The following is a 21577-nucleotide window of genomic DNA, read 5'->3' on the forward strand; positions in this document are numbered from 1 at the left end:
TATGATGCTCCCCATAAACCTGAAGCAGTCAGCTTGGCAGGATGATGAAATGGCCTTGTAAAGACTCTATTACAGGACTAGGTAGGTGACAGAACATTGAAGGAGTGGGTCAATATCTTCTAGGAAGCAGCAAATGCAGTCAATCAGTATCTGATATTTGGTGCTACTTCTCCTATAGCCAGTAAGCGCAGGTTTGCAAATCAAGTGCTGAGAATGGGAGGGGCTCCCCTCACTACTCACCTAGTGATCCACTGACAACATTGTGCTTCCTGTCCCCTCAACTTAGGTTCTACTGGGCTAGTGGTCTTTGTTCTAAAGGGAGAAATTCCACTAATAGCACAATAATGATTTCATTGAACTGGAATTGGAGACTTCTATCTGGCCACTTTGGGATCCTTGTGCTTGTGAATCAAAAGACTGCAAAGGGGGTTGCTGAATACACTGAGGGAACCACTCCTGCCTATCATGGCAAAATTGAGTTGCTACCACACAAAGGGCATAGGCGGATGTATGTTTGGCATGGACATATGTTAATAATACATCCTGGGATTAAATTCAACAACCTAGTTGAGGCAAGACTAGCAATGCCCATACCCTTCAGCAATGAAAGTCTTGGTCACCCACTGGGCAAGGAGCCATGACCAGCTGAGGTGTTTGGTGAAGGGAAGGAAAGTGGAATGGATAGTAAAAGAAAGTAGTTACAAATACCAGCTACGACCCTGTGACCAGTGGCATAGAGGACTGTAGTAGCCATGAATATTTATTCCTTGTTTAGATATGAATGTTTATATATGTATTAGCTAAATATTTGTTTCTTTCCCTCTCTCTTCTTCTTATCATCATATACAAAAATATGCTAATGAATGTTAACCATATATTTCAATATTTAAGGTAGGATATAAAAGCAGGGGCATGAACCTCCCAGAAGAAGAATGAACACTACCCAAAGACAAAAAAGGACTATATATCTTCTTTTGGAGAAAGATTTAGGGTGTTTCTGTTTGTACATCAGATGGTTGTATCATGTCTTTATTTGGAGATGAAGTCTGGTTTCAGGAGATATGTATAAGTGACAAGTGATCAAGAAGAGGACTGTAGCAGCTTTGTAATATATCAGCTTGGTTAGGCTGAACTACAGTTCCTAGAATTTCCTTTCCTGTATGTTTCTGGTTAAGGTGGACCACAAGAGAGATTCTTGTGGAAATATTGTGAGCACAGGGAAGCAGCAGGTGTTTTGTGGGGGGGGTGGGGGTTGGTTTGTTTTTGAGAGAGGGTCTCACTCCATCACCCAGGCTGGAGTGCAGAGGTGCCATCACAGTTCACTACAGCCTCAACCTCCTTGGCTCAAGCAATCCTGCTGCCTCAACCTCCCAAGTAGCTGGGACTATGAGTGCACATCCCCACACCTGACTAATTTTATGTTTTGTAGAGATGAGGTCTTGCTATGTTGCCCAGGCTGGTCTCAAACTCCTGGCCTCAAGTGACCCTCCTACCACGGCCTCACGAAGTGCTGAGATTACACCCGTGAGCCTCCACACCCGGCCAGCAGGTGTTTCGTAGCTCACACATATCTGCCAGCTCACTTATAAGTGTGAGGGAGTGGTCAGGCCTGCAACTGCTCTGCCTTCTCTAGATCCTTCTTCAGCCACTGCAACTCCTGCCCAGGTGTGTTTCACACTTGATAAGGAGCCTCAGCTTCTGTGGGATGTCCATGTCCCCCACCCACCCCGGCCAGAGACAATGGGGACTCACAGGGGGCTCGGCTCACCCTGTGGGCTCCGGCCTGTTCTTACTCTGTTCTACTTCATATAAATACAATGTGTTGCAGGGATTCAGCCCTACCAAAAATTGTAGGAACTGTCTCACTCCATAAATACATAGTATAATAATATTAAATTATATAAACACATATTTATATAAATTGGTTGCAGGGATTTGACCTTACCAATAGTAGCAACTCTGTAAATATAAATATATAATATAATAATATTATATCACATTACATATAATATACATATATAATTGGTTGCAGGGATTGTGTGTGTGTGTGTGTGTGTGTGTGTGTGTGTGTCCCAGTAGTTCTTCTTCTCTGAGCCCTGACTGATACATATCTCAAAGTGTTGGAGACTTGTGACCACCAGGCACATGTTCCGTGAGCCTTTGAAGAGCTCCCATCCCATCCCATCCTGGGAAGCTGCCATTGTAAACTTCTAGCTCTGGGTCTGAAGGAGGAGCCTTCATGCCTTCATGGTTTCTCTTCCTTCTAAACTGAACCTTTTCTCCATTGCACATCTCAGAGTAGAGTTTATATAGGGATTATCCCAGAGCAAGAAAAGCTTGAGGAAATGCAAAATGGCTGCTGAGATCCTTGTATTGCATCCCTGGCCTGGAATAATCACACAATCAGTTGTGTTTCTTAAGAACCCAAGATTCTTCCCTATCTCTGCATATTTTGGAAGGATGTGATTTCCTGCTCATTCTCAGTGAATCACGAACCCTCTCCAGCCTTTCACCAAGAAGCACATTTTCCCATGGCGTGAAATGGCACATCATATATCAGCTCTCATACAAGACACTCTGTGAGCTCCCATTCTAGAAGCCTCAGTCCTGCAATCTCTTGTTTCTATTGCTTTCTCCTTGCAGTTGACCTGACCTTTCCAGGAGGGCAAATAACACTGTTTCTCCCCCACCTTTAACCATACTAACTTCATATTTTTATGTCCCAAAGCTATTTGTTCTACTGTGACTCAGGAGCAGAGATGGAGATGGAAGCTCCCCTTCAGCAGAGAAAGGCTGACTTTCCTCTCCTTTCCTCCTACCCCTACTTCCCCTACTCCCCACACCCCAGCCACCCCCAACCCTGGGTGTTCACAGTGGGGAATGATGGGAACCCCCTCTACCCCCCAGTCCATTTCTGCAACTCTAAGTTCCTCAAAACTTCTCCTTCTTCTTGGAAAATGCTACCACTGAGGCATGACTAGGGGATCCTGGGGCTCAGTGATCCTCACTGCAAACTGCACCCAACCCCAAAGCAGCTTGAGAGACTGACTGAGAGAGAGGCAGAGGCAGGAGGCAAGGTGAGACCAAAGGCAAGAGCTCAATTTAGAAGCTGAATTCTTAATACCAATTTGCTAAGCATGTAAGAGCCATTAAAAATACTCCAACTTCTCACGGATAAAGAAGTACATATTAGAATGTCCATTTCAGCATTCTTTAGAATACTAAAACTGCCCAACGATGGGAATGTTCACTCATAGAATATTTAGTAGCTATGAAGAATCGAGCTTTCGCTATTTTTAGTAAAAAAAAGAAGTGCCCACAAAATGCTAAATCTTTTTTAAGAGCAAGTAGCATATAAGCCCATTTGTTTATTTGCTCTAAAATTTGAATTACTGACTATGCCCAGAAACAACAACAAAAATGTCTCAGGCTGTTAGCAGCGATTTCTTCTGGGGAGTGAAATTAGAGTACAGGAAATATTTCTGAATCCTTTGATTTAGTTACAATAATTATTATTTTTGTAGTTAGAAAATAAAAATTTAAAAATCATGTTTTTGAAGTCTGGTAAATGACAGAAAAACATTCATAATAAAAGGTGAATTTTTAACAACATGATAACACAGAATGTATAAAAGCTCAAAACACCACAAAATATTTCTTCATAAAGACAAAAGACACTAAAGAGAAGGAAATCCTTCAATATGCAAATGTTGATATTTTCTGGGTGTTAAGATTACAGGTAACTTATGTCCTTCAGGATACATTTTATATTCTCAGAAATTCTCAATTGTGAAATAATTTTTAATATGAAAAAATAGACATTACTACTTTTTTTAGAGCCAGCCTTTATATTAGTATCCTGTGACATGCTGGGCCAGAGCAGCTACACGGGACTCACATTTTCTTATTATTTTCCCCACACAGGGATTCTCTGCGGGGGATTTTTTTCACAGATGCTGCAATAGCTGTATTCCTGCGAAGAATGTTACAGAACAAAACCTGGACCACCTCTGAATGGATATCCTAAACACCCCAGTTTGATCCCCACACATTCTATGCATGTACCAAAATATCACATGCACCTCAACACACAAATATACAAATACAATATACTTCGTACAAATCCAATATATTGTACAAAACACAATATGCAAGTATGAAAGTATTCACAGATTATGTATCAATTAAAAATTCTTCAATCAAAATAAAAAAGAAAAACTTGGACGTCTCCCACCCTAGAATCGGCTCTGCAGGACCCCCGTGCTCTCAGCTGCCCCACCACATCCACTGTGTGTGTTCTCTCAGCCACTGCCTCCAGTCTGTGAAGACTAGTTATGAATTAACCTTCCTCCTAAAAGACTTTTTGTACTCAATTCTCTAACCCATATCTGCTGTCAAGCACCGTTTCTTTCATTTGCCCACAATGAAAATTGAGCAGAGATTATTTAACTCACTGCTAAAAGAACCTGTTCAACAGCAGGGCCAAAACCAGACATCCAGCTCCATTATTCTTGCAGTATTCAAGCTCCTAGTGACTGCCAGTCATTGTTGACACTAAGGATGACAAGTCACATTGGCATAGTCCTTGTCCTTTGGGTGCTCAAACCAGGCAAGTTACAGAAGAGGACCAGGAAGGAGGAACAAACAGGTTTAAAAGGAATGAGACTCAGCAGTCATGATGTTAATGAACAAAGGAAAAACCATGGCCATTGCCATAGAGATGGAGAGAAAATGTAAGAGAACAGCAGTTCCAGAAAGCCAGGCCCAAGCTTGACCATTTTCTAAGGGCTGGGGTTCTCAAAGTGTGTTCCCCAGACCAGCAGCTGCAGCATCTCCTGGGGTCTTACCAGAAATGCACAATCTTGGGTCTGGCCCCCACCCCAGACCTCCCGGGTATCCATAGTTCTGGTGGGGACCCAGTCATCTGCATTTTAATACATCCTTATTCTCCTTCTCCCTCTTCATCCCCCTACCTCCGAGTGATTCAGATTGTCACTGGAGCCTCCCGGAAAGACCAGAAAAGGGACCCCTAACAGAGGATCACCCAAGATAAGCCCCCAAAACTGCCCTGTTTCAGTTGCAAATTAGGATTGAGGGCTGTTTACGAGATGCCAGTTCCAAATGTAAGTACGTTAAATGTAAGCCTATTCAAACACTGGGGGAGGACTCGCGCCCTTATTTCAACTATTCCAAGGAGTGCTGTGTGAAAGGAAATCACCCAACCACCACCAAATTCCACGACTCTACAGAATCATGTAAATACGATGCTACACAGGTGTTAGGATGTGATAAGTGCCTTATTAGAGATTTGCACAATGCCACAGAGCACACAGGAAGCAATCATTGCTGCTGGCGGCAGATAGTTGGAAGGAGGTTTGCCAGACAGACAACATTTAATCTGGAGCTTGTATTTCAAGGAGAATTTGCCAGGTAGGGAAAAGAGCAGAAGCAAAAGTTGGAGGTCAGAAAGGCCTCCTGGAAGGGAAGAAGGATGGGAAGGCACTCAGTGTGAGGGCACAGAGAGCCCCATTGCCAGGCTAAGGAAGATCAGCTTCATTCTGTAGAAAGGGGAACTCATGGGAGGTTTTGAAGCAGAGGAATGGTGTGGTGAAATTGACAAATAGAACGATCATTTTGTATGGGCGGAAAGAGGAGATTGGAGAGGGGGCCAACTGGAGAGATTGGGATCCAGAGTGATTTCTAATTTTCATTTACAGTCACATGTTGCTTAACTGTGAGCATACATTCCGTTCTGAGAAACGCATCGTTAGACAATTTCATTGTGTGAACATCGTAGAGTGTACTCACACAAACCTAGGTGGCATAGCCTGGTACACACCTAGGCTCTATGGTATCCTATTGCTCCTAGGCTACAGATCTAGATCCGTGTAGCAGGTTATTGCACTGATTATTGTAGGCAATTGTGTCACAATGGTATTTATGTATCTAAACATATCAAAACATAGAAAAGGTACGGTACAAATACGTTACTCTCATCTTACGAGTCCACTGTCATACATGCGGTCCAGCTTGACCAAAATGTCATCATGTGGCTCATGACTGTATTTGTGCTTTTTTTCTGCCAGGAATGTGTTCTAGTCAGCACTTCCTTTGCAATAATGAAGTACGACGGTGAAGAGAAGGAGCCACACGGGACAGGGACACCCTGGAGATGAGACTTAAGAAACGAGAAGAGCAGGGTACATGCCCTCAAGTAGAAGCACTGGCAAGCTGGAGGGGCTGTTTGTCCTCTGAGACAGGAAAGAGGGGGCTAAGAATTCCTGAAACACACATGTGTGAAGCTAAAGAGAAGTGGGATCATCTCTACCAGAGATCTCCATTTTCTCAATAAAGAAGATGCCAACATTGTGGCCTGAGGACGCAGGGTCTGGGTTAAGGGTGGGAATTTGAGAAATGCCACCACGGTTTGGAACACACAGCAGCTAATACCCCTAGGGTGTGTGTTTTCTGTCAGGCACTGTGCATACATACTCATTGAATCCCCACACTACCACAGGGAGATCAATGCTATCATTATCACACCCATTCCACAGAAGAGAAAACTGAGGCATAGTGCGATTACAATGACATGGGTGGTGAGGGGCAAAGCTGTGATTTGAGCCCAAGCAGTCAACAGCCAATGTGAGAATTCAGAGAAGGAATACCCCAGGAATGGGTAAAAGATCCTAAAGTAGTGTTGAAAGCTCAGCTGAGTTTACAAGCCATGTGTTTTCCGTGGAGTCCATCAGACGGCTTGCCCTTGCCCACGCCTACAGAGAGAACCTCAGAAGAAATCACATGTTTTCTGAAGGAAAGACGAGAAGTCTAAAAGGGCCACCTCAAAATGTTGGTGAGTGTTGCATTCACAGAAGGCAACCTGGGCTCTGACATCACGTGGGAAAGCCTCTGTTGGAGGGCGCGTGGAGAATGCCAACTGCAGGCCAGCAGGCGCCCTGTTGAGCCTAAGGCCCTGCATCCCTGTAAATGAGGGATGCTGCGGGGGGAAGAGGGCAGCTTCCCAGCCACCGAGTCTTTGCCTCATCCAACTGTGGAACTGGAAGTTCTTCAAGTATTTGGGGGAAGAGCAGCTGCCAACAAAGCTGAATCAAAGGACCTAAAAATAGTTCAAGAAAACACAAAGACAGAATGTGCAATTCAGATGATTTGGGAAACCAAGCCAAACTTAGAAAAACTACAAGATGGGTGGTGCACAAGGAGACAGCCCTTTGCCTCCCTCTCTGGCAATAATTACACTCCTAATTACTGTCTATTTGCTTAGCAGAACTCTCTCCCACTGTTTCTTCATAGTGAAAACGCTCTCGGGTCTTTACCGTACATCGAAGCATCTGGATCAGGTAAGCAAACCTCCCTGTCCAGTAGCATGCTCACACCAAACCAAATTCCAGCACAGAGAGAGGGGTCCCTACACCATTTCCTGCTATCCACGGGATGGGTCTGCCTTACATGCAGGGGAAATAATTGTGAAATCTTAAGTGTCTCCAAAACCTACCCAGCCCCCTCCCTGGTCCTTACATATGACATTTTGAGGTGGTCAGAGGAAACCCAGCCGAGATTTTGGTCCATTAGGATGCATTTGGCTGCCACATCAGAAAACCCTCCAAAATGGCGACTTCACCCAGAAGAACATTTTTTAAAGTGTAATTTGGGAAAAAGTAGTTCCAAGGTCAGTTCAGTAGTTCCACATCATCAGGGCATCAGTCAGTGCAACTGGCAGGGAGGAGTGGCAAGGGACCTTCCTCAGTGTCTCTCACCAGAGTATGTAGAGAGACTCCTTTGCTGCTCAGGCTAATGTCTTGATGCCCTGCTCTTTCCAGAGGAAGGTAATATGTTTCCCACAGAGGGCTTCTGTTAGCCTCCCATGCCTTTTCTAGCTTCTGAGAGCAACTGCTCTCCTTGGCTCACAGCCCCTTCTTTCATCTTCCAAGTGCCTCACTGCAGCCTCTGCTCCCATCATCACATCTCACACCCTGTCCTTCTGATCCTCCTGCCTCTCTCCTACAAGGACCCTGTGGCTACATCAGGCCCACCCAGACCATCCAGGACAATCTCCTCAACTCAAGATCTTTAAGCTCAGCATATCTGCAAAGTTCTCTTTGCCATGCAGGATAACATAGTCACAGGTTCTGGGCATTAGGATATGGACATCCTTGGGAGCCGTTATCCAGCCAATCGCAGGCCCTCAAAGAAGGATCTTTGCCTCTGTTCTCACTGACTGTAAGGAAATAAGCCATTCCCCCTAAAGATTTCTGTCAGATATTTCTGGAGAGTTCCAAATGTGTTATTCAAACATCCCTTTTGGCTACCCTGTAATAGTTGCCATTTCCCCTTTAATTTGGTCACTATGGTACCATTGATGGAGCAAACCTAAAATCGGGGCTCAGCTTGCGGGGGGTTCTTGGCTTCACTTAGGAAAGAATCAAGAGCAAGCTGACAGCGAAGGAAAGCAAGTTGACTAGGACAACAGTGTGCAGCAAAAAGGCTGCTCCATAGACAGAGCAGAGCTGTCCCTTAGGCAGAGTGGTACTCGTGGATTGTGGGCTGGCTATATTTATACCCACTCTTAATTATATGCTAAATAAGGGGAGGTTTATTCATGAACTTTCTGGAAATGGGGCCGGGAGTTCTTGGAACCATATAAGGTAACTTTCAGGCATTGTCATGGCATTTGTAAACTGTCATGGTGCTGGTGGGAGTGTCTTATGCAAGTATATTATAATTTCTAGCCCTAGATGGCTTGGGCCTGCTTCTTTGCTGCATCCTATTTTGATGAACAGGGTCGTGAAAACAAGTCCTGCTGATGTCCTGCCTCACTATGGTGATGCCTCTTGAAAGTGTGAATTGATGAGGGGTTCTCCAGAGAAACACTGGAAGATACATATACACAGATGTACATATGTGATACATACGTACATATATAAAAGAGATTTATTATAAGGAATTGACTCACAAGATTACAGTGGTTGACAAATATAAAATCTACATAGCCTATGTCCAAAGACTGGAATATTCTGTAGAACCAGGAAGAGCTGATGTCCAAGTTCAAAGGCAGTCAGTCAAAAAAACTTCTCTCTTACTTGGGGGAAGGTCAGCCTTTCGTTGTATTCAGGCCTTGAACTGATTGTACAAGATCCACCCATATTAGGTCTGCTTTACCCAGTCTGCTGATTCAAATGTTCATCTCACCCAAAAACACTCTCACAGCTGCACCCAGAATCATGTTTGACCAACTATCTGGGTACCCTGTGGCCCAGTCAAGTTGACACATGAAATTCACCGTCATACAGGGCCAGTGGCAGAGGTGGTGGCTGCACTGATCGTACCCAGCTGAGCCCCACTGGAGCAGGTGTCACTGAGCACTGACATGGTTGCTGGTGCCCACTGGAGCCTGCACTGCAGGTGCCCAGAGGCCCAGCACCATCACCCATCACTGCACAGTGAAACACAACCCCTGGAACCAGAGGACTGAGGTGGTGCAGCCTGAGGTCCCAGTAAGAGTGCAGGCACATAGTTTGCATTGTTTGCACCACACCCCTTACTGTGGCTGCCTTCCCTGACAGAGGGCATGCACCATGCCTCACCTCACCTTTATCCCCTTCCCCGCTCTTCCTCACTCTTTGAACCAAACTGATGCACTTCAACTTTCTCTTAACACAAGCTCTCTCTCCACCCCAGCCCTTTATGTTCTATATAAGCAGCCCCCGCGGAAGGTCCCTTACGTGTCCTCTTCCCCCATCAGCCTCCTACCTGGTCAGGAAAGCCTAAACCCTTTGATGAGTACAATTCAAAATTTAAACCCAAACTAGAACCGAATTTCAGAAGCTGAAAATCTCAAAAGTCTTCAAAACAAAACCAATGAGTCACCAGTGTCCTGAGACTGCAAGCAGAGAAGCAGCAGGAAGTTTAGGGGATGTGGGATATGACTGGGGGCCTCAAATTGTGTGAGATAAGCCCTATTTCCTGGCTGAAGAGTTTTCTTGCGAATAATCCAGTTTCCATGCTGCCACCTTCAGAACCTGTCCTTGGACAGCCTTTCTAGTCCTGAGCTGCCCTCGAAACACAAAGATGCTGCAGCCAGCATTCCTCTCCCTTCCCTTTTGATAAAGGGCAAAGCAGTGGAATAAGAGAGTGGCTCTCCTCAGCCTGGCTTGCCAATCAGGCCAGCTGATCTGGACAGATGCAGACTTTCCAAGGCCTTAGGAGAAAGCATACATATTTCATGGGAACCTAATCTAGTTGAGCATGTGGAGGTTAGGGAAAAAAAAAAACCTAGCAGGTGTTTCCCTCCCAGCTGGGCAGGCAGGATCAGCACTGTGCAGGTGGTGAGCTGGAAACTGAGAGCTTGAAGGCCCCATGAGGCAGCCTCATCTTCTCAGGCCCAGCCCACAGAGGCAAGGGGACTGTAGAGTCATTGATCAGGCTTCAGGTTCGGGGAGCACAAGCTGCTCAGGGGGGTCTTGATAAAAACCCTTTCAGCAGAGTCAGAAAAGGAGCTGACTTTCAGCTGTGTCCCAAGAGGCTCCTGTACAGCAGTACTAGGTCGTAGCTGAGAGCGTGCTTTGGAATCAGAGAGTCCTGGGTCTTAGTTCCCATTCTGCCCTGTCTTAGGAGGAAGAGCTGAGCTGGCTAATTTATCTCGAGTTACAATTCTTTATCTATAAAGACCTCTGTTATATGCCGTTATGAAGTCAATGACAGCATCATCAACAGCTCTGCTGTGTCTGGCTTCTATCTTTCTATTCTGTCTTCCCAGTATGTGGCTTCTGTTTTCAAGGTCACCTAATGGTCCAAGATGCCCTTCAAGCTTCCAGATTCTAGGCTGGACAGAGGAGAAAAGTCAAAATGGCAAAACAAGGAGGCTTCTCTCAGATTAGTCAGCTCCTTCTAAGCAGCCCTCCCTGCCCACACAGTGTACACTCTGCTTCTCTTTCACACATGGCCACACAAGGCTGCGTGAGTGCCTGGGACATCATCCTTTAGCTACTTTTATTAAACTGAGTTCATGCTCACCCCTTCTACATTAATTTGGGCATCTGTTACTAAGGAAGAGAGAGAAATGAAGGCTGCTCTAAGAGCTTCTATCCTCCCAAGTTCCCTTCTAGGTCCTTCCCCATCACAGGCATCTCTTCTCTCAACGAGGACCAGAGGCAGGCATCCCCAGGGCAAGACTTCGGCTGGGGCACAAAATGTAAGGAGGGGCTCGCATTCAGTTTCCTGCCACTGCTGGCCCTGCCCTTGCGGAAAGCTGAGCTTCAGTGTCTCCTTACATTTTGCATCCCAGGCACGTTGCTTATCTCATCCTACTCCATTCTTGCCCCAGCATTGCAAAACACTAACCCCTCTGTCCCCTTTACCACATTGTGCAGGGCAATTTCTTCCCATACATCTGTTTTTCCAACGTGGGGAAACCTCCTATGGGAGCCTCGAAATTTCGATCAGTTTGGGATTCACCAATGCCCTCAGACCTCTGCATCATCTGGGGTCTTCAGACCCTGCAGAACACATAGGCTGTACCCTCACAGCCACAGGCCCCTGCCCCTCTGAGAGCAGGCAAACAGGTGTGGATGGTCAGTCTAGAGGCCACTTTACCGGGAAGGGCAAAGCCAGTCAGCCTCGTGGCACAACTTCTCATTGCTTTGGGTTTCACAACTCCTGCAGCAGAAGAAAGAAAGGGCTGCATCTGGCCCTGTTCCCCTGGCCCCAACCCCTGCCTGAGTTCCTCCAGGAACACACCAACCATGCTAACGCTTGAGTTTCACAAACCAGCTGGCCTGAAACAAGTTTGGATACATGTGGGTTCCATACACAATGGGTTAATTTCTAGTCCAATTATAATAATGGTAATAATTGGCCACACGCAGGGGAGCTGGCAATTACCACTATTTTTAACCTGCATCACTAAGGCAAATGGTTTTATGTTTAAGCTGGTTCACAGAGGGCTGAGTTTTCTCCAGCTGGGAAAATTGTAGCAGAGTCACTGCTTATCCCTGTTTCCTTTGAGGTTCTTCTCCTAACATGGTATCACCAGCAAGTCCCAGGCTCAAGGGATCACCAGCCCATTCCTCCCTTCATGCCCTCCCTTCCCAACTAGGTTCTCCAGATCAGCAGAGATTCGATTCATCACATCCCCATCCGTGGATATCCAGTGGCTCTTGAGCCCTGATCGCCTATCTTACCCCACCATTCCCAAAGGAAATGTGCATTTCTAGTTTTATTTTGACAAGGCTCTCTCTGAACCCAGGGTGGGCCTCCTGGCTCTGGGTGGCATCATCATGGGCTTGACCTGTCTCGCAGCCTCTGCAGAGAGAGGTACTGTTGGTGGGACACAAGGAGGACTGTACCTACTGGGGAGCAGGAGGGAGGGGACAAGGCAAAGAAACACTCCCCACCTTTCATCTCTTGCCCCGTGGAGAGATTCCTGGCAAATAACGTGGAAAGAGGCAAGAGCAGACAAAAGCTCTGGGGAAGCATGACCCCTGCTTCGCACTGTTTCCTTCTGGGGCACCCACTCATGCCTGTCTTCTCTCTCCCCATCTATACGGTGAGCCCATCAAGGCAGAGCCTGTATATTTTCCTGTTGTCACCCAGCACATGTCTGATACCATACGCACTTGTTAAATGAACAAATAGAATTGGACATTTCTATAACCTGGATATGTTCAGTCCTCACCAACCCGGGGTTCAAGTAAAGTCACACTAATATTAATAATTACCCCGTGGTCACATCATCAGTTATTCTGGTCCATTACAAAAGACTCCCCTCCCACCAGGAGAATTGAGGGATCCTCCAAGAGGTGTTTTCAATGCCCTCCCACCAGTCTAAGTCATCGTTGGGTGGCATAGCTGTTATTGGATAGTTGGTGACTCTGTTGTCATCTCTGCCATGAGACTCCTCAGCCCACCCTTGACGTCATTGCTATGGAAGTGGCTGAGCTAGAGCTGTGCTGATGGTGCTACCATCCATCGCTGCTTTCAAGGCTGCTTTGCCCCTGAGGTCCACATCCTACTGGTTCTTTCTCCCCGGCTGATGACAGCAGAGCAACCCCTGATGGCATGAGAACAAACACACTCAACTGTTGGGGGAAGGTTGCTGAGACTCCCAAAACGTCACAGAGTTTAATAAGTTAATTCTTGAATCCAGTGGCTGCTTCAGGGCAGCAAGTTCAATACCACTGCCCTCTCCTCTGTTGCAAATGCAGCCAGATCCTTCTTCGTTCAGGATTAATTATCTCTCAATGGGGATAACTTCACTATTACTACATACCAGATTACCACAAACTTAGCGGCTGTTATCCTGAGCAAATAGCACAGGACTGGCCCATGCTAGGTGTCACATGGGGTTCTGTCTGGCACCACAGTCTCACAACGTCAATCGACTCACAGTCCTGTGGCTCAGAGGTGCGAGTGAGCTCAACTGGGTTCTCCGCTGAGTCTCACTCACTGAAGTCACGGTATCCACCGGATTGGGCTCTTGTCTGGAGGCTCTGAGGAAGGATCTACTTGCACTCACTCGAGTGGGTGACAGGACTTAGTTCCTTGGGAGTGTGGGACTGAGGTCCCTGTTTCCTTGATGGCTGTCGGCAGGGGCTGCTGTCAGGTCCTCAATGCCAACAGCCTTGCCCTCGTGGGGCACCTCCACGCTCAAGCAGGCAACAGCGGGTCGAATTCCCCTCGTGCTTCCACTTTCTCTGCCTTCCTCTTCCACCAGCAACTGGAGAAAGCTCTGGCTTTAAGGTTCGCGTGATTAGATCAGGCCCATCTGGATACTCGTTAAGGTCAATGTTGCCATATAATATAATCACAGGAGTGCAGTCTCATCGTATTCACAGGCTCCAGAGGTTGGGATGAGATACTGGGGGTAGGGAATGGGCATCTTACAGATTCTGCCTGCTGTGGGGGCCGCCACCCAGCCCTTCATCATTGCATTTTTCAGACCCCTTTCCCCTCCACCCATCTTTCACATCTGAATACGTCCGAACCCTGAAGGTGAATGATATCAAGGAGATACCATTGTAGTCTCAGTGACCAATGGATTCTTCAGAGAAGGGTGCCATAGGGTGCCATAGGGTGCCACTCTCTGGATATGTCTGAATCTCTCTGGCCAGGTTGGGCCCTGTGTAGCACCTGGCTTGGGCTCATCCTGTGCTGAGTGCTTTACATTTGTCATCTCCCACAGTCCTAACTGCCCTCTGAGCAGGTGTCGCTGTCCCTGATGGCGAGATGAAGAAACAAAAGCCCAGATGCGTAAAGTAAGGAGTTCGAGTCCACTCTGCCAGGAAGAGGTAGAGCCAGTATTTGAACTCAGATATGACTGATTTTTTTTTTTGCATTTTAAAGTGTAATGTCCCTCTCAATATTTTATTATGAAAATATTTAAACATACAGAAGACATTAAAATAGTAAACTGAACACTTGCGTGCTTTCGATTTCAACAGTTGTTAATATTTTCCCATATGTGCCTTCCCCTCTCTGTCTGTCTACATCTATACTTGCATACGTTTATAAAAATATTTTTTGCCAAACCATTTGAAATTAAGTTGAAGACCCCATGATGCATCACGTCTAAATTTTCCTGCATACATCTCCTATGAATAAAAGTCAATCTCTCACAGAACCATAATATACCACATCTAAGAAAATCGCAAGCAATCCACAACACCCTCTAATATCCAGTCCATATTCAGTTTTCCCTAAATGTCCCAAGAGTGTCTTTTATGGCTGTTTTTGTTGTATTGTGTTTTGCCACACACAGATGCCATGTTCTGCCCCTCCATGTCAGAGCAAGGCAGGTGGGCTGGAGGTGAGACAAGAAGGAAGGCCTAGGGCTGGGCTTGGTGGCTCAGGCCTGTAATCCCGGCACCTTGGGAGGCGGAGGTGGGTGGATCATCTGAGGTCAGGAGTTCGAGACCAGCCTGGCTAACGTGGTGAAACCCTGTCTCTACTAAAAATACAATTAGCTGGGTGTAGTGGCGGGCACCTGTTCTCCCAGCTACTCGGGAGGCTGAGGTGGGAGAACTGCTTGAACCTGGGAGGCAAGGAGCCGAGATCACTCCACTGTACTTCAGCCTGGGCAACAAGAGCAAGACTCAGTCTCAGAAAAAAAAAAAAAAAAAAGAAGAAGAAGAAGGAAGACCCAGCACCAGTGGGAAATGAGTGGGTTCTGGTAGCTCTCTCTGCTGGACCTTTAGGCTATTTGGACTGTTGACAGGCTCTGGGGAAAGAAAGCTCACATCACTAGACCTCCCTCTGTCCATAGCAAAGGGGTGGAGAAAGAACCTCCTCCCTGAGTGATATCTTTGGTTGCTGACCTTCTGAGCTGACAGAAAGAACCTCCTCCCTAGTGATATCTTTGGTTGCTGACCTTCTGAGCTGACAGCTCCTGCTCTCTGTCACTCTGTGGTTGCTACAGATCTGGACATGGCCATGCCCCGTCCCTGACGCTGGGCTGAGTTAGTGTTTCCGTGTATCCCTGTCATTCTGCATGCTGGCTTCGTCCGTCTCCACCTCTGATTGATTGTCGTTTATTACTGAACACAGGCTTGGAAGGAACAGTGCCTGTAAGCGCCTCAGGTAGAGGCACTGTCCCCAGGGATCAGGCAGGACGTGGGCTGGGAGCCCAGCAGGTGTGAATTAATGACCAAAGGAGCCAATGAACAGAGGAAGCTTGAACATGCTCAAGAAAGCCAAGCTCCTTGAGGGCAAGGTCCGTGTTTCCTAATGCTGTGTTAGTCCCCGACACAGAGGGGCCCCAGGCAGAACTTTAATGACAATGAAGTCAGTAATTCTCAAAATTGGCAGTGCATGAGAATCATCTGGGAAGTGTTAAATCAATGCTGATTCCAACAGCATCCCACCATGTTCTTAATTAATTGGTCTAGGGCAGGATATTGGTTTTAGCTTTTTTTAACTCTCCAGGTGATTCACATAGGCTTGGTTGCGATCAATTGTGTTAAATACATGAATAGAAATATTCAGCACAGAAAACACTGTCTTACCTGCCTATTTCAGCCTCTGCGTAGCATAGGAGTCTTCCCACAGCTCTTAGGAGAAAGTCCAAAGCCCTTTTGCACAGCCACCAAGGCCCCGTATACACGTCCTCTCCCCTGTGCCCTTGACTCGGGCCCCCTGGGCCTTCTGCAAGTGCCTGTGTTGTGCTGCGGTGCCTCCTCCAGCCAGGCCCTGCACCTGCTCTCTCCCTGGCATGCCCTTTGCCTCACTATCTTTGCACGGTCAACTCATAGTCTATCGCCCTTCGTACTCCCCAGAAGCCATTCAGATCTTACTTCAGACTGGGTCAAGTCCAATCTTCCAGCTCCCACAGCATCACTGCCCCAGAGGCCCTTACCACAATTTTAACATTTGTGCACCATTTGCTGAATGTCTGTTCTCCTTACAGAACCTGTGGCTCCACCAAGGGAGAGGCCAGAACCTGCCCCTTCACTGTCATGGTGCTGGCATTTCTCACGGTGCCTGCACAGAGGAATTCAACAACTCTGTGAAATGAATGACTGTTGAAACAATGAAAGGAATATTGTTCATGGAGTTGAAAGCTCCAGGCTCAAATGCTTGCTATTGAAACTAAGTGATTGTGCAATCCAAGGAGAGCTTCTTAACTTTCCTGAGTCTTCCTTTTCCTCTCTTAAGGCTATTGTGAGGACTAAAAATGACAACTACAGCCAGGCGTGGTGGCTCACACCTGTAATCCTAGCACTTTGGGAGGCCAAAACAGGCGGATTGCTTGAGGCCAGGAGTTCAAGACCAGCCTGGCCAACATGGCAAAACCTTGTCTCTATTAAAAATTAAAAAATTAGCCGGGCATGATGGTGCACACCTGTAATCCCAGTTACTCAGGAGGCTAAGGTGGAAGAATCTCTTCAAACTGGGAGGCAGAGGTTGCAATCTGAGCCAAGATTGTGCCACTTCACTCCAGTCTGGGCAACAGAGTGAGACTCTGTCCCAAAAAAATAAAAATAAAAATAAATTTTTAAACAATGACAACTTACTTAAGACACTATGTTCGTCTACTCTTGTGTTGCTATAAAGAAATACCTGAGGCTGGGTAATTTATAAAGAAAAGAGTGTTGTTTGTTTGCTTTTTGAGACGGGGTCTAGCTCTGTTGTCCAGAGTAGAATGCAGTGGGCAATCTCGGCTCACTGCAGCCTCTGCCTCCTGGGCTCAAGTGATTCTCCCACCTCAGCCTTCCAAGTTAGCTGGGACTACAGGTGTGCACCACCATACCTGGCTAATTTTTGTTGTGTGTGTGTGTGTGTGTGTGTATGTATGTGTATATATATATGTGTGTGTATATATATGTGTGTATATAAAGGGTTTTGCCATGTTGCCCAGGCTGGTCTCAAACTCTTGGGCTCAGGTGATCCATCTCTCTTGGCCTCCCAAAGTGCTGGGATTACAGGTGTGAGCCACTGTGCCTGACCAAGAAAAGAGATTTAATTGGCTCACAGTTCTGCAGGCTTTACAGGAAGCATGGTGCTGGCATCTGCTGCTGATGAGGCCTCAGGAAGCTTCCAATCATGGCCTGTGACCCAAACACATCCCACTGGCCCCACATTTAACATCAGGAATCACATTTTAGCATGAGATCTGGAGGGGACAGAACATGCAGACTATATCAGGCATTCACTCTAGGGCCTGCCAAATACCAAAATATCTGTCAATGTTAGTTTTCTTTCTATTCCTTCAAGGAATGCTTATAATCCCCAGTGGGAGTGGAGTGAACATGTGGATTCTGTCTCACACATACAGCACATGGATGCCTGTGCAGGGAGGAAGGGAAAATACCTTCAGACTGAGCTGGTTTGGAGAGACAGCAGCAGCATTTTCCTAGAGCATCCTTCTCCCCATGGGATTCACCCCAGGCGAGCCAGTCAGTCACCCAGCCCAGAACAGTGCTACAATGACAGGCTTGACCCTGTGGCTCTCAGGCCCCAATTTCTTTCTTTATTCTGGAAGCAACATATTTCCTTTCTTTATTCTAGTAGCTGAATTCTAAGATAGCTCCCACATTCCCACCCCATTATATATGTCTTGTAGAATCCCCTCCCCTTGAGCGTCCCTTGATGGGGTTATTTTATATAAGACTCTGTCATAGCTGACTAGAGAGAGAGTCTCCTACTGGCTTTGGAGAAGGAAGTCACCATACTATGAGGGGTCCACAAGGCCAGATCCTGAGGACAGCTTCCAGGAGTTGAGTGTCAGCCTTAGTTGGCAAACAGCAAGAACACAGGGATGGACCTCAGTCCTACAACCATAAAGAACTAAATTTTATCAGCAACTCAAAGAGAATGGGAAGAGGACCATGAGCTCCACATGAGAACACAGCTTGGCCAACACGTTGATTTCAGACTTGTGAGACCCTACATAGAGAACCCAGTTGAGCCATGCCCAGATGTCTGCCCCACAAAACTGCAAGATAATAAATACACATTGTTTTAAGCTGCTAAGTTGTGGTAATTTACTATAGAGCAATAGAAAACAATTAGGTGTGCTCATAAAAAATAATTAATAGATAGGAATTTAGGCATAAATAATTCTCCCATGTCACTATCACCAATAGACACTATTGTTTTTCCTATTTCTGGTGAGGCCAGATATTGTTATTTTTGCAGATATTGTCTTTTTTAACATAGTTATAGTCATACTGTATAAACACTTTTCTAATTAATTTTAATTAGCTCTACAGCTAAAACATTTTACAAGTTATAACATATTTCTATAAACTTCATTCATAATAGCCCATTGAGAAGACATGTCATCATTTACTTAACCTTCCTCTATGGTGTGACTTTCAGTTGCTTCTAGATTTTACTATTCTAACTCCACAGTTAATGCTTTTGTGGGACAAAATTTCCCTTCATATTTAGGATTATTCCTTTAGGTTAACTCTTAGGCCTGCTAGTCCTCTGATTCACACAGTCTTTTTAATTTTTAAAATTTTTCCCAACCTATTACATATTTTCTAAATTTTGTACACCATTCATATATCATGTGTATCATATCAAAGAGCCTAGAGACAATTTTCCTCTGTGTGTCCCTCACTGGGTGGTTACAAGGGAGAAATTACAGGGCAGGACTAGCATTAGGGTGAGGAGAGTGAGGCATTCAGCTGCAAAAGTTAAGGAGGCACCAAAATACTCAGTAACCAAGAGAATTGTCATGCAATTGTATTAGTATTTTAGGGCTACTGTAATGAAGTACAGTAGTCCCCCTTATCCATGGGGAATGCATTCCAAAACCCCCAGCAGGTGCCTGAAACCACAGACATAGTAGTGAACCCAAAGACATGGTTTTATCCTGTACATACATAACTATGATCAAGTTTAGTTTATAAATTAGGCACAGTAAGAGATTAACAACAATAACTAGTATTCAAATAGAACAATTATAACAATATACTGTAACAAAAGCTATGTGAATATGGTCTCTCTCTCTCAATATCTTACTGTATTGCACTCACCCGTCTTCTTGTGATGATGTGAGACGATGCAATGCTTACATGATGTGAAGGGAGGTGAATGATCCAGGCATTGTGACGTAGCGTTGGGCCACTCCTGACTTTCTGATGATGTCAGAAGGGGGGATCATCTGCCTCAGTTGATCCTGGATCCTCAAGCCATGATGATGTCCATGGTTGGATGTCAGGAGTGGACAATGTCAATGACAAAGGAATGATCCATGTCCAGGGCAGGACATTACAAGATTTCATCATGCTACACAGAATGGTGTGCAATTTAAAACTTTTGAAGTGTTTATTCCTGGAATTTTCCAAGTTGACTGCAGAACTGTACCCTCAGAAAGCAAAACCTTGGATAAGAGGGGACTATTCTGTCACAAGTTCAGCAGCTTAAAACAACAGATATTTATTCTGCCACAGTTTTAGGGGCTATGCATCAGAGATTGAGGTGTCGGCAGGACCATCCTCCCTCTGAAGGCCCAAGAAAGAACCCTTCCTTGCCTTTCCTAGCTCTTCTGGCTGCTGGCTGTCCTTGGTGTTGCTTGGCTTGTAGCTGCATCACTCCAGTTGCTGCCTCTGTCTTCACATTGACCACCTTCCCCTTGGATCTCTGTGTGTTCACACAGCCTCCTAATAAGGACAGCAGTCTTTGCATTTAGATTCCACTCTAATCCAGAATGACTTCATCATAACCAATTACATCTGCAAAGACTCTATTTCCAAATAAGCTCGCATTCTGGTTTGGGGAGGACATGAATTTTGGAGAGATACTATTCAACCCAATAGAGGAAGTTTAAAAAAAAAAAATCAAAATCAATGCAAAAAATCCATGAGGAACAAAATTTCAGAATTCTAAATAAAGACAGAATCCACCCCTGCACAAGCATGACTCACCTCATTGGCCTCTCGCTAGCCCCAGCCTCGGCTTCAATGAGATAAGCTCTTTAAAAAGGCTCCAGGACAGAGTTGGGTAGCTATTAATAGAAAGACACAGTAAACATTGGTTGTTTTCTCTTCCTTGTCCGTATCTTTATGGGTGTGATCAATTTCTTCTATCTCTTTGCTTTATATATATTTTCATGAGGAACTCTTTTCTATTTCTGGAGTTTGGACATTCCAGGTGTCAACAAACGTGTTTGTGGCCCACGTTGCATCAATTTGGTCACAAAGGACTTGTAAACAAGCACTGCTGGAAATGCTTCTTTTCCCCCTTGTATCAGCTGTTCATACTGAGATGACTCTATTCTTAATAGGGAAAAAAAATCTATTCCTAGAAAAGAGATGGAGCCAGTGCTTTATGCCAGGTGAGAGCCGATTGCTACCAGTGAGTATCAGAGGCAGAATCAACACCAATGGCGACAAGAAGAACCCTCCCCAAAACTCCAACCCTATGCAGAATCCTAGCAAAACAGTCCTGTTAACAAAACCCCTTCTTATCATTCTGGTAGTTTGTACTGTAAACTTGGAAAGGTTTTCAGAATTTCCAGAAGTGCCTACCTCTACCTTTACAGAAAAATACACAATCTCTGCTTGTACGTTGGTTTCTCAGCAAGAGAACATAAGAAATTGCACTGCCCGGGCTGCAGTGATTCAAAAAGTAGGTCATAAATATCCCTGAATCCGATTACTGAGGCCAACAGCTGGCAGAGGACAGGACAGCAAGCAGGTTCTACATGGTTTATTTTTCTTTCCTTTCTGGAGTCATAGATACAAAAAAAGCACTGAAGTCTTCAAGTTTCTCTCACCCTGAAAAAAGAAAGGGCAGAGAATTCAATATTATTAATATCTACAGATTTTTTTTAGTATATAAAACGCCGTGTGCACTTTCTAAATGTAATTTCTGTGAAATCAAACTGACAAGGTTGATATTGAATCATCCTTGGTTTTGAAACTAGGAAAGTCTGAGAGAGAGATGTGACCTGCTCAGTGTGTCCCCACCCATATGGGTGATCATGCCATCAAACACTGAAATTCTCCATCTGGTTCAGGGACTACGTGCAAAGTAGCAGTTCTAGTAGAGTGAGACCCTACAAATGACTATCTTCCCAGGGAGTTCAAAGACTTCAAATTGTACTATATCACAAGTG

At 45.5% G+C, this 21577-nt stretch overlaps 1 long non-coding RNA gene across 1 annotated transcript in view; it reads right to left on the minus strand.

Annotated features, from left to right (window-relative positions):
* Nucleotides 1–21231, minus strand: part of LOC105492545 (uncharacterized) — a 59556-nt gene extending 38325 nt beyond the window's left edge. Inside the window, exon 1 of the long non-coding RNA XR_011609695.1 lies at nucleotides 19494–21231. This is a non-coding gene — a long non-coding RNA (uncharacterized lncRNA). The remainder of the gene's footprint in view (nucleotides 1–19493) is intronic.
* Nucleotides 21232–21577: the final 346 nt, after the last annotated feature.

The sequence above is a fragment of the Macaca nemestrina genome, chromosome 11 (genome assembly GCF_043159975.1).
Source record: "Macaca nemestrina isolate mMacNem1 chromosome 11, mMacNem.hap1, whole genome shotgun sequence".
Lineage (NCBI taxonomy): Eukaryota > Metazoa > Chordata > Mammalia > Primates > Cercopithecidae > Macaca > Macaca nemestrina.